The 11029-nt window shown below is 53.1% G+C and overlaps 1 pseudogene; it reads right to left on the bottom strand.

Annotated features, from left to right (window-relative positions):
* Positions 1–204: 204 nt before the first annotated feature.
* On the bottom strand, positions 205–11029 carry LOC139704813 (serine/threonine-protein kinase Sgk1-like; annotated as a pseudogene).

Genomic DNA, 11029 nt, shown 5'->3' with positions numbered 1-11029 from the left:
ACCCTCCACGGCACCTCTGCTCACCACACTTCACTTCAGAATCCCCTCCACTCTCCCCTTCTTATTATTTCTCCTGCACAGGAGGACGTGCTTTGGAGTGTCCAAGACTGGACAGCCACTTAGGTGCACTCTTCACTGGGTCCTCGGAGCCCAGCCCCAGCCCCTTTCTGGGAGTAGGAGAGACACTGGGTCCTGGCTGGAGGTCTATGTGTGGATAAGATCAATGGGCACTTCCATCTGAATGGACAGACTGACCTGTGGGAGACAGAGTGTGATGGACAGGGCTGGGGACTGGGTCTCAGGAGCATTGGAGGGAGTGATGTCCCAGCACTCTGCCCCAAAGCACAGCACAGGGACAGGGACTCCCAGAAGGAGGGGGTTCAAGCCACATCTCTACACAGGACACAGGTGCAGGTGGTGGTCAGTTGTCCTTGCAGACCCACAGTCTCACCTGGTGCAGCAGAGCCACTGTGAAGGAGAAAGGCAGTTCCCCACCCTCCAGGACAGGTGGTCAGACAAGGGGATCCAGCTGTGTGTGGACCCAACTCAGAAGATGAGTGGCACTAAATAGAGAAGATAAATAAATAAATACCAGAAAACTAGGAGAGAAGAGGGAGGGGTGGGGGAGGGGAGGGTGGAGGATGGAGGAAGCACTGGGGAAAGAGTGCAGCCACCATGTCCCACCTGCTGTGACCATGTCAGAGGAGCCCCACTGTCCTGTGTGACCATTGGCACTGGGAGTCCTCAGGAAGAGACCAAGTTAGTGTCAAGAAAAAACAATGTATCACAACAGCAGTAGGAGTGTGTGGGGCTGGGTTGAGGCCCAGTGCAGAGCCCTTGTGGGAGGCCTGGTCTGATCCTCAGCACTCGGGAAACAAACCATTCAAATAAGGCATTGTGCCCACCTACAGCTGAAAGTGTATTAAAATGAAAGTAAAACACCAGTGTGCTGACTGATGGTGTCAGTGCTGAAATCAAAGGGGACTGATGGTTTCATGTCTTCCCACAGCTGCTGTGCCTCGAATTTCAAAGGACAGACATACAAGTCTCTCTGTCACAAAAACCTCACTGCAAGTCAATCTGAATCTCTGAGAGGAAAATTGTGCATCATCTGATTGGCATTTGCTAATCGGGCGTCCTGTGGTGTGTGGATAAGATCCATGGGCACTTACATCTGAAGGGACAGACTGACCCATTTTACAGGTGACATTCTAAACAATGAAAACACCAGTGGCTTCAACTACTGGGGTATTGGCCCATAAAAAACCCTTTCTAAAAAGAAATATTTGTAGCAGCAATGCTTTCTTTTAAGCATCTGGATGCAAGTCATTGCAAGAGCATTTCAATAAATCTTAGTTATAACAACATCTTACAAAAAAAGTCTACACATGAATTTGTCTTCCAAATATGGAAGAAGCAAGCAACGTCCCACACTGTAGTGTTCTGCAAGTGTCACATTGATGCTTATAACAAAATCCATCTGTGATCAGGCGTGCCACACTTGTACCACCGTTTACATAGTATAGCCACAAGGAAAGATGAAGACAGAAGCACTCTGCAATAGGAAAAGCTTTGGAGCTGACACGATCTCAGCAGAAAAGGCACATTCCAGAATGTTCCTCATCACAGCCCAGACAGGCCCACGGAAGATCCTTCTTAGATCGGCATCCTCCTCCTAACCAGCTCGCTGCACCTGTCTCAGCAGCACGCTGGTGCTCACTCCAGAGATAGCACCACGTAGGGGGGAAGAATAAAGACGAAAACCTCAGGAGCTCACTGAGAGGAGGGTGTGCTCTTTGAAAAGCTCCAGCAAACAGTGTGCAACAGGATTGCCACGCTCCAGAGAGGTGCAAATGCTCCTTCAAGATGTCCTGGCAGCTGGCAGCTCTGCCAAAGGCTAACTAAACCTTTTAGAACACCCAAGGGATCCTCCAAAGCCACCCGAGACTGTCCAGAGGAAAGGGCCCAAGGGAGGGGCGTGGGGAAAGCCCAGGAATGCCTGGCAGCCTCCCTCACGCTGGCTGTCATGAGGATGCTGTCGGGACCTGCCGATGGGCTCGGGACAGGCTCTCCAGTAAACTCAGGATGGAAATGCCGCAGGTCGCTGGGCCCACTCACATTGGGTTAAAAGGGGGCGTTATCTTCTTATTGATGAGATCATCCCAGTTAATCAGAGAGAAGAAGATGTGATTCTTCATATCCATAAGGTCGTCCTTGGCACCGAGCCTCCTTGTCCTGTCCTTCTGCAGGAGGCCACGCAGAATGCACAACTTGTGATGTGGTTTCTACTGGAGGGGCTTGTTCAGGATGTTATGGTACATCTCGGCTGTGAAAAGGGGGCAGGCCATACAGCATCTGCTATCAAACAGCCCCCAGGCACCACCAATCCACCATCCTGTCATAAGGCTGCTTATGAAGTACTTCAGGTGCAAGATACGGAGGTGTGCCACAGAATGTGGATGTCGTGCCACTGTGTTCAGTGTTTTCCTAGAAGAGGCCAAAACCAGTAAGGACAATGTGTCCCTGTGAATCTAGCAACATATTCTCTGATTTTAAGCCTCAATGTTCAGAGAGTGCAGGTAACCCAAGGCACTGGCTGTTTCAGCAGCATAGGAGAGAGCCCGCGGTTCTAGGAAGCAGCGCTCCCCCTGGAGATGGTAGAACAGCTCCCCTCCTTTAATGTAGTCTAGGACAAAGTACAGATTGTTGGCAGTCTGGAAAGAGAAGTGAAGGCCCACCAGGAAAGGCTGTTTCACATTCTTCAGTAGAACATTCCGCTCCGACATAATATGCTTCTCCTCCTTCTTTTTCAGGATTGCTTTCTTCTGCAAAACTTTGACTGCATAAATGCTTCTTCTGCATTATTTCTTGCTAGAAGAACCTTTCCAAAACTGCCCTTCCCAATTACTTTCAAGAAGTGAAAATCGGATGGTTTAGCATGAGGACCGCATGGTGGACCAAGGTATATTTGCTGAGAAGCACTTGGAGGAGAAGGGTGAGCATTCACAAGCTCGGGCTCCTGAGGTTGGGAGATTTCAAAAAGGACTGATCTTCAGGGTGTTTGCACGCTAGAAGTTACTGGCAATCTTCTGAATAAAGTCATTCAGGCCCATCCTCCTCTGTCTCATGAAAGCAATGAGAATCACTACCATTCCCCTCATTCTGGAGTAAGTGAGGCTGCCTCTAGCAGCCTTGGCTTTCACTGTCATCGCCATCAAAAGAGCACAGAGAACCTAGGCTGATGGGAGACCAGCTTGGCCAACATCCATTGACTGTTAAGAGAGCAACCTACTCAGTGGAACTGAAAAGGAATCAGGTACAGGGCAAAAGCAGTAAGAATCCTTTCAATGACATAATATAGAACAATTTACAGATGTTCAGAAGGAGATGCACACCCAGGGCTGCTGAGGAGACACCAGGAGAAGAGGAGCCAGCAGTGAGCAGCCCTTGAACAGGAGGCTGCAGGCTGCAGGCCAAGCTCACTGAGAGTGAGGCCAGGGGGCTGCGTCCAGCTGGGCTGTGTGCTGGGCCTGCCCAGATCCCTCACCCCTCTCACCCACAGTGACCCTGAGGACAGAATTGGAGCAGTGGGTTTAATGTCAGTCCTGCTGGGCTTCAGTCCCCTTCAAAATCTCAGTCTTTTCCCTTTTGAAATGGGAATATTCACTCCTGCCATAGAACATGGGAATGTGTGACCCCTCTTTGATTTTCTGGCACAGAGTCAAGTTTTCCCTGAATCTTTTGGAGTGTTTGCACTGGACTTCTGAGCTCTGCTGAAGTATTTATGCCTTCAGGGATTCAAGGATGAGGACTGAATGTGTTCTGCCTTATGAGATGGACGTGAAAGCTTTGTGTCCAGGGATAGAATGATTAGTGTGCATCATTGTCCCCCCAAAATTCCATGTGCTAAGGATGTTCTGAGCTCCTTGGGTAGTGGGGGATCCCTTATTACACATGGACTAGGGGAATTTATACCAATCACCATGGACATTCCATGCAAGGGGATTGTCGGACCCCATCTCTTCCTCCCTCCCCTTTGATTCCTAGCAACATGGAGAGTGATTTCCCCACAGGGGGCTCTCTGCATTGCCCCTGGCACACCCAGGAGAGGTATAAATGCAAAGGACTCAGCTGAGCATGGACTGGAGCCTTAATGTCTTCATCCATAATAAAGATCCTGTTTATGTGCTGATGGTCTCAGGTACCTGCTTCAGGGATGCAAAGCTGAGGACAGAGTTTTAGGTCCTATGTTAGGAGAAGAGGCTGGGCCTGAAGGACAAACTCCAGGTGGTGGCAGGTGTCAGACCCCCTCAGTGAGCTTCCCCTGGGGTCCAGCTGGGCCCAGGTCCCTCAGGAGAGCACTGCTGAGCAGAGGACCTTCTGTCTTTATGTTGTGGAGCTTCTCACCTGGGCCTGTCTGGAGAGCCAGGGCCAGTTCAGGTCCTGTCACCAGAGTGAGTGTGAGGCCCAGGTGAGGGCCTGTGGCATGGAGCTGGGATCTCCCAGGGCCTGGGGTCCCTACAGTCAGGTGTCCCTGGTGGGTTTTCATGCTGACATGTGCTCCTGCCATGGGATTTCCAAGTCCACCTGTCCTTTCCACAGTGGAGGGCTGTGGGCTGCTTCTTCTTATGACCCACAGGTGGCTGCCATCTGCAGGATGTCCTGTGAGCCTGGGGTCTCCCTCCTCCACAGTAAGTGCCCAGAAGGGCAGCTCCCAGGCCTGAGTGAAGGTTCCCCCTTGGAGGAGAGGTGCAGTCCACTCTGCCCTCCCACAGCTCCCCCCAGCTCCAGGCCCTGCCCCCACCAGCACCTCTCTGTCAGGTTTTCCTGGTGCTCTGAGCAATCCCACCCTGGGAGGAATCTCATGGGGTGTGGATTTGGACTGTCCTGGGGGCAGATGAAGGAGAGCTTCTGCTCAGGAGCTGCAATGTCCTCTTGGGCACCCTCCCCATCATGTGCAGGTGTGAACCTCTTCTGCTGCTCAGTGGTGAGGCCCTACCCCTGCCCTGCACAGGCTGTTGGTGTGTGATGCAGATGTTTCCAGAGTCTGACTTCTTCACAGCCACGTGGGGTGAGGTGGTTCTCAACTTGGTGGACCACAGGGATCCTCTCTCCTCCTGACCAGAAGTTCCCTTTTGATGACCTCTGCCTCCTGGTAATGATTTCCTGGTGCCACAATCCACATGCACACCTTGATTTACCTGGTCCCTCCTCATGCTGACCTGGTCACTCTCTGAACCCAGCCCACTGTGGAATGGCAGGAAGGTTCTCCTAATGTTGTGGGCAATCCTGTTTTTATGCTTAAATTTCAACCTAGAGATTCTCATAATGTGTTTCCACATTCCTGCTTTATTAACTCTTTGACAATTAGCTAGTGTTTCAGTTTCTGTTTTATTAAGTTCTTTATAACTTGCTAATGTGGCTGGTTAGATGTGTGTCTGACATGGAGCACACACATTCTGCTTCTGCTCTCAGGCTGTCCCCCTCTCTGAGCACCCACTTCTCTCCTGGCCACAAGCCCCATGAGGACCAGATCCCATGGATCCCTGGAGTCGGGTTTGCACAGTGCCTGCACCAGGCCTGCACAGTGGGGAGACCTTGGATCTGCCACCACCTCATGGGTTATGTCCTCAGTGCCCCTAGGGACACATGTCTCTTCTTCACTGCAGGAAGTTTGTCTGTCCTGCCTTCTTGCATGGGCTCTGACCCCCAATGCCAGTGCAGCTCCTACACAGCAGCTAATGAAGGCACAGCTGTGGTCAGTGGTGTTCTGCCACTGCATGGGGTTGGAGCCCTGTAGCAAGTGACCTGTGCATCCATGTGGCCAGGGGCCAGGCATCCTGCATTGCTGCCTTCATGAAGCAGAGCACAACAGGGCACCTGCTTGTGCAGTCCAAGTGACGTGGATAGAGAATTAGAGGAAGAACAGGATTCCAGGGCTCTGAGGCTCTGGGTGGAGAGGGAGCCAGAGAGGCTGGCAGGAAGGCACTTTCTCCACACTGTCCCCATAGGCAGAGGGACGGGTCAGAGCTGAGGCCAGCCTGAGTCCTTGTTCAGGAAGCCCCAGGCTGTGCCTTTTCCACCCAGAGCACAGTCATGGGGGCTGCATCTGCAAGGTCCATGCTGGACATAATCATGGGGGCTGCGTCTTCAGGGTCCAGGGTGGTCACAGTCATGGGGGCTGCATCTGCAGTTTCCAGGGTGGTCACAGTCATGGGAGCTTTGACTGCAGGGTCCAGGCTGGTCACAGTCATGGGGGCTGTGTCTGCAGGATCCAGGCTGGTCATGGTGAAGACCTCCTGGTTGTTGCAGGGGTCCTAGGAGATTGTGAGCCAGCTCCTCAGCCTTGGGTGGACCAAACACTGGCCAGCCACTGCAGGGCCTTCCCTGGGTGACACACCCAGCACAGTCCCCTGTTAGTAGATCCCAGTGAGGACCCAGAGAAGGAACAGGTCAGCCTGTGGTCATGGTGGGTCCTCCAGCCCAGGGCCAGATTCTTCCAGGGAGACTGGGGCAGGTGCTTCATCACCCAGACCCTGACTCTTTCAGCTGCACCTCGGAGAGAACCCTGGGACAGAGAAGCAGAGTGAGTCTTGAACTCAGATGCAGCTGCCCCAGGTCTTCCTCCCTGAGTCCCTGAGACCTCACATCTGGGAGCCTCCAGCAAAAGGAAGGAGAAGCACAGAAGGTTTTGTGCTCAAGTTTTTCTGTCAGGTCTGTTCATGACAGTGACCTAAAGCTGACTCAGGACATGAGCAGACACCAGAGTCCTGAAGTACAAGGATCTGGATGTGGGGTCACAGGTCAGAGTCTCAGTCCTCTCTTGCCTGTAGCACAAACCCCCAGAGTGGGCAGATGCTCATGTCCCCTGTTGGTCTCAGTCTCTGAGGTAGCAGGCTGAGCCCCTGGGGAGGTGAGCTGTGTGCCAAGGGCCAGCTCCCACTGCCCACAGTGCTCGGTGGCTGCAAGCTCCCAGGACAGAAGATGGCCATGGATTCCTGAGAGGGCAAAGGCAATGTCAATGTCCTTCCCTCAAGGCCCTCGCTGTGTCCCTCATCCTATACTGGGGTGACAGCCATCCCAGGTACAGTCTGAACCAGGTGAGCACCTCTTAGTGGTACCAGGGGGGTTCAAGTGCCAGCACATGAAGGAGAAGAGGTCCCTGCCGTCAAGCCCTGTGGATTCCAGGAACACCCATCCCAATGTGCTAAGTGCTCCAATTCCTTCCCAGGGCCACAGGGTTTCACTCACTCCAGCTCCAAGTTTGGAGTCTGGGTCCACAGTTTCACCTGGCCCCCATGTGGGTCAGGTGTGGGTGCCCCTGGTCATGCTCCCCAGTTTGGAGCTTGGAATCAAACATGTCATGTGCTGCAGACACCGTGCTGGACCTGGAACAGGGTCACACTCCATTACCACCATGGAGATTGGACCAGGCCATCCAATGGCAGCTGGACCAGCATCAACCTCAGGGCCCCAGAAGGCCCTGCTGATGTGACACTGGCCACCCTTCCTCACTGGGCAGGTGCAGGGTGCAGACTCCAGCAGCCCCACCCTGTGCCTTTCTGGGGCAGCCAAGGGGGGTCCCTCCTGCCTGTGATGTCCTCCCTTCAGCTCCCGCAGCCTGGTTCTGTGCGCTGGTGGCTCTGCAGGCTGGAGTGTGGGAAGGGCCTCCTCACAGCTCCCCTCTGCACTCCTCCTGGGGACACTGCACTGTCCCTAGGCCTCAGTCCTGTTGAGCATGGCCTTGTGCAGACCTCCTGCAGGGACTCTCCTCTGCAGGACTGCTTGACCTGTGCTTGGAGATTTCTGGGTTTACTTTGAGGACTCTGTCATGCTGCCATGCCCCACAGATCTTGGACTCTGTGCCTGTCTCTGTGAGCAGCACAGGGACACTATCAGTATGCATGACTGGCCCTCTGGAGGGACAGCCACTGAGGACCACACTGCCCCTGGACACACTGAGCCACAGCTGCTGTGACTACATAATAAAGCTCCTCATCTGTGGCAAGAAAAAGGCAATCCCAATGTCCTGTGGTAGGTGGTGGTCTCCCATGAAGAGAGGTCAGTGCCATGCACACTGTGCCCAGCCATACTGCCCTGTGAGGTGAACATCCGAGTCTGATGGAGAATGTCACCAAGTCCAGAAGCTCAGGACTCCAGGAAAAGCCTTGTCTGTGGGCAGGACCAAGGGGACACGCCCTAGGAAATGTAGTAAGAGTGGGGATGGAGTAATATCTCTGACAATATCCACTGGGCAGAGGTCACATATTACCTATGGTGGACTGACCACCATGGGGATGGAGTAACTGTTCTGATATTATCCACTGGGGACAGTCAACCATCAGAATGGAGTAACAGGTCAGATATTATCCACAGGGACAGGTCCAGTATTAGGATGGAATAACAAATCACATGTTGTCCACTGGGGACAGTAAGCATGGGGATATGGTGACATGTCTGATATTATCCCCTGTGGACAGGCCAGTGTTGGGATGGGGTAAGAGATCAGATATCATCCCCTGTGGGCAGGATTAGCATGTGCATGTAATAACATGTTAGATATTATCCACTGGGGATAGAGGAAGTATGGGGTGGGGTAACAGGTCGAATGTTCTCCCCTGGGGACACGGCCAATAGGGGATATAGTATCATGTCAGATATTGTCCACTGAGGACAGGGCATGGGGTGAAGTAACAGGTCAGGTGTCATTCCCTGGGTCTTGGCCAACATGGAGATGGAATAATAGTCAGATATTATCCCCTGGGGACAGGTTCAACATGGGGATGGAGTAACTTGCATGCATTGGGCAGTTGTCTAGGAATTCCCTGAACCATCCTAGCAGTACCCAAGTGGTTTTGCCCTTGTCCAGGGAAGGTCTGTGGACATCTTCCAGGGCTGGCATCTCCTGGGCCCAAGATCTCATGGGAAAACAAGGTCTTGAAGGATTTCCCAGGAGAGAAGCAACACTGGCTCTTCATGAAGAAGATGAAATGGTCAACTTTCCAGCAGAATCTCTGACGGGATGCACCCTACAGGGGCTGGTGTAGATGAAGAAAGCCTGGAGTCTGTGCACAGTGGGTCTTCAGCCAGGAAGACAATGGAGTGACAGCATTTGCTGGGAAATGGGTGGAACTGGGACCATCAAGCTGATGAAGGAGGCCAGAAGCAGAAGCCAAGGGCCCATCTTCTCTCCCAATTGAGGAAGCTGGGGAAGAGGGAGAGGAGAGGAGGGTGATGTGGATAGATAAGGAGATCAGTGGGTCCAGGAAGGGCCTGCGGGTGGGCAGAGGGGTGAAGGGAGGAGAGCAGAAGGGAACTCACCATCTATGCTGTGAGCTGATGTGAAGGGAGCACAGTGAACTCCACCTTCATGAACATCCATGAACCTCCAACTCAGACATGTGCAACACATAGAAGAAAGACCACAGAGCCCAGGAGGGGAGCAGGGAGGGAGAAGGGCAGGTAGGGGAAGGGCTGCCCACAGAAATGGGGGTCCTGATCCAGGTCTGAATCACTATGGAAACCAACTCCAGTGCTCTGTTTCCCTACAATGCACCCACAGTTATAAATACCACAGGAGAGAGTCAGAGGACACAGCCACAGCTGTGGGGCCAGCAGCCCTGCTCCTGCTTCATGGGCCAGAGGTCATGGTGAGGGCCTGGGCCTCTTCCAAGTGCTGAGGATGACCAGGAAGGAGGATGACCAGAAAGGAGGACGACCCTCGTCAACATGGACAAGTGGTGGGCTCCCTGCTGGCTCTCCTTGGGGGACCTGTTACCCTCTGTCCTTCTGATGTATTGACATGGAGGGGGCCATGTGTGCCCTACGTCTGGCCTCCACTTGAGTGTGGATGCAGGTGTGTCCTGTTCAGTTCCCTGGCAGTTGTTCAAATAGCAACAGCAAATTTGATTAGAAGGATTGATTAGGAGGGATACTATGGCCACAGGACCAAGGAGAGAACTTGACTCTAACTCTAATGGCCCCTGGGGTCTGGAGTCCCCTAGACTGTGTCCTGATTGCCCTGGTGCGGACTTCCACAGCAGAGAGCTCTTGGCTGTGCTGGTCATGGTGGTGGTTATTTTTTAGCCCAGAGTCCAGCAGGGCAGTGATGGAGAACATCGCAGTCACCCTCTCAGCAGCTCCAGGCACAAGGGTCATCACACTCCCTCCCTGGATGTCCCTCAGGGTTCCCCTCTGCCCCTCCTAGGACTGCTGTGGATAATTCAGGGCAGAGCCATCTGGAGTCTCAGGCAGGACTTGAGCAGTCAGCCTCCTGTTCTCAGGTGCCAGGTCTGGGGTGGGCAGACCTTGGTTAGGACAGAGCATACTGTGTAGGCTGGTCAGAGGGCCCCATGCCACCCCCTAGGGCTCAGCTGCTGTGAAGACCCAGCCTGGCTGGCTGTCCCTCTGAAGGAACCTCACCTGATCCTCAGCCCCACACCTTCCATTTGTCATCAGCAAAAGTGCCAGAGGACAGTGCTGAGTCTTAGGAACTCCTTGGGAGCCAGGAGGACCATGAGCCTGAGGTTCACCAAGTGTCCAGGGCACCCATCCTGTACCATATCAGTAATAGCTCTACACAGAATCCTGAGGGTGGTCCTAATCTGTAAATCCCACTGAAATCCCTCTGAGTTGATGGAAAAGGCTCACCAGGGTCCTCTGAGCTTCCTCACCTCTGACCCTGGTGACCACAGAGCAGTCACTTGAGCCTCAATAATTCTACTCTGCATGTTGTTCATGTAAAAATGCTCCTGTGTCGAAGTGTGCAGTGCAGGGACCCCAGGGAATCAGAGTGGGAGAGTGGACATCCTTGTCCTGTCGTGAGCTGAGAGGAACTGTTTCCAGGATGTCTCACTTCAGTATGGTGGTGGCCTTGGGTTTGTCACATGTACCCTTGATGAGGTTGAGGTCTGGCACATACCTCTAGCTTCTCCAGTCCTTTAAACATGATGGGGAGCTGCAGTTCGTCAAATTCTTTTTCTGCCTCTGTTGATGTGATGGTGTGACTCTTGTCCTCACCTCTGTTCAT

The sequence above is a fragment of the Marmota flaviventris genome, chromosome 2, assembly GCF_047511675.1.
Source record: "Marmota flaviventris isolate mMarFla1 chromosome 2, mMarFla1.hap1, whole genome shotgun sequence".
In the NCBI taxonomy this organism is placed as follows: Eukaryota; Metazoa; Chordata; class Mammalia; order Rodentia; family Sciuridae; genus Marmota; species Marmota flaviventris.
This window is presented reverse-complemented; position numbering and strand designations above follow the sequence as displayed.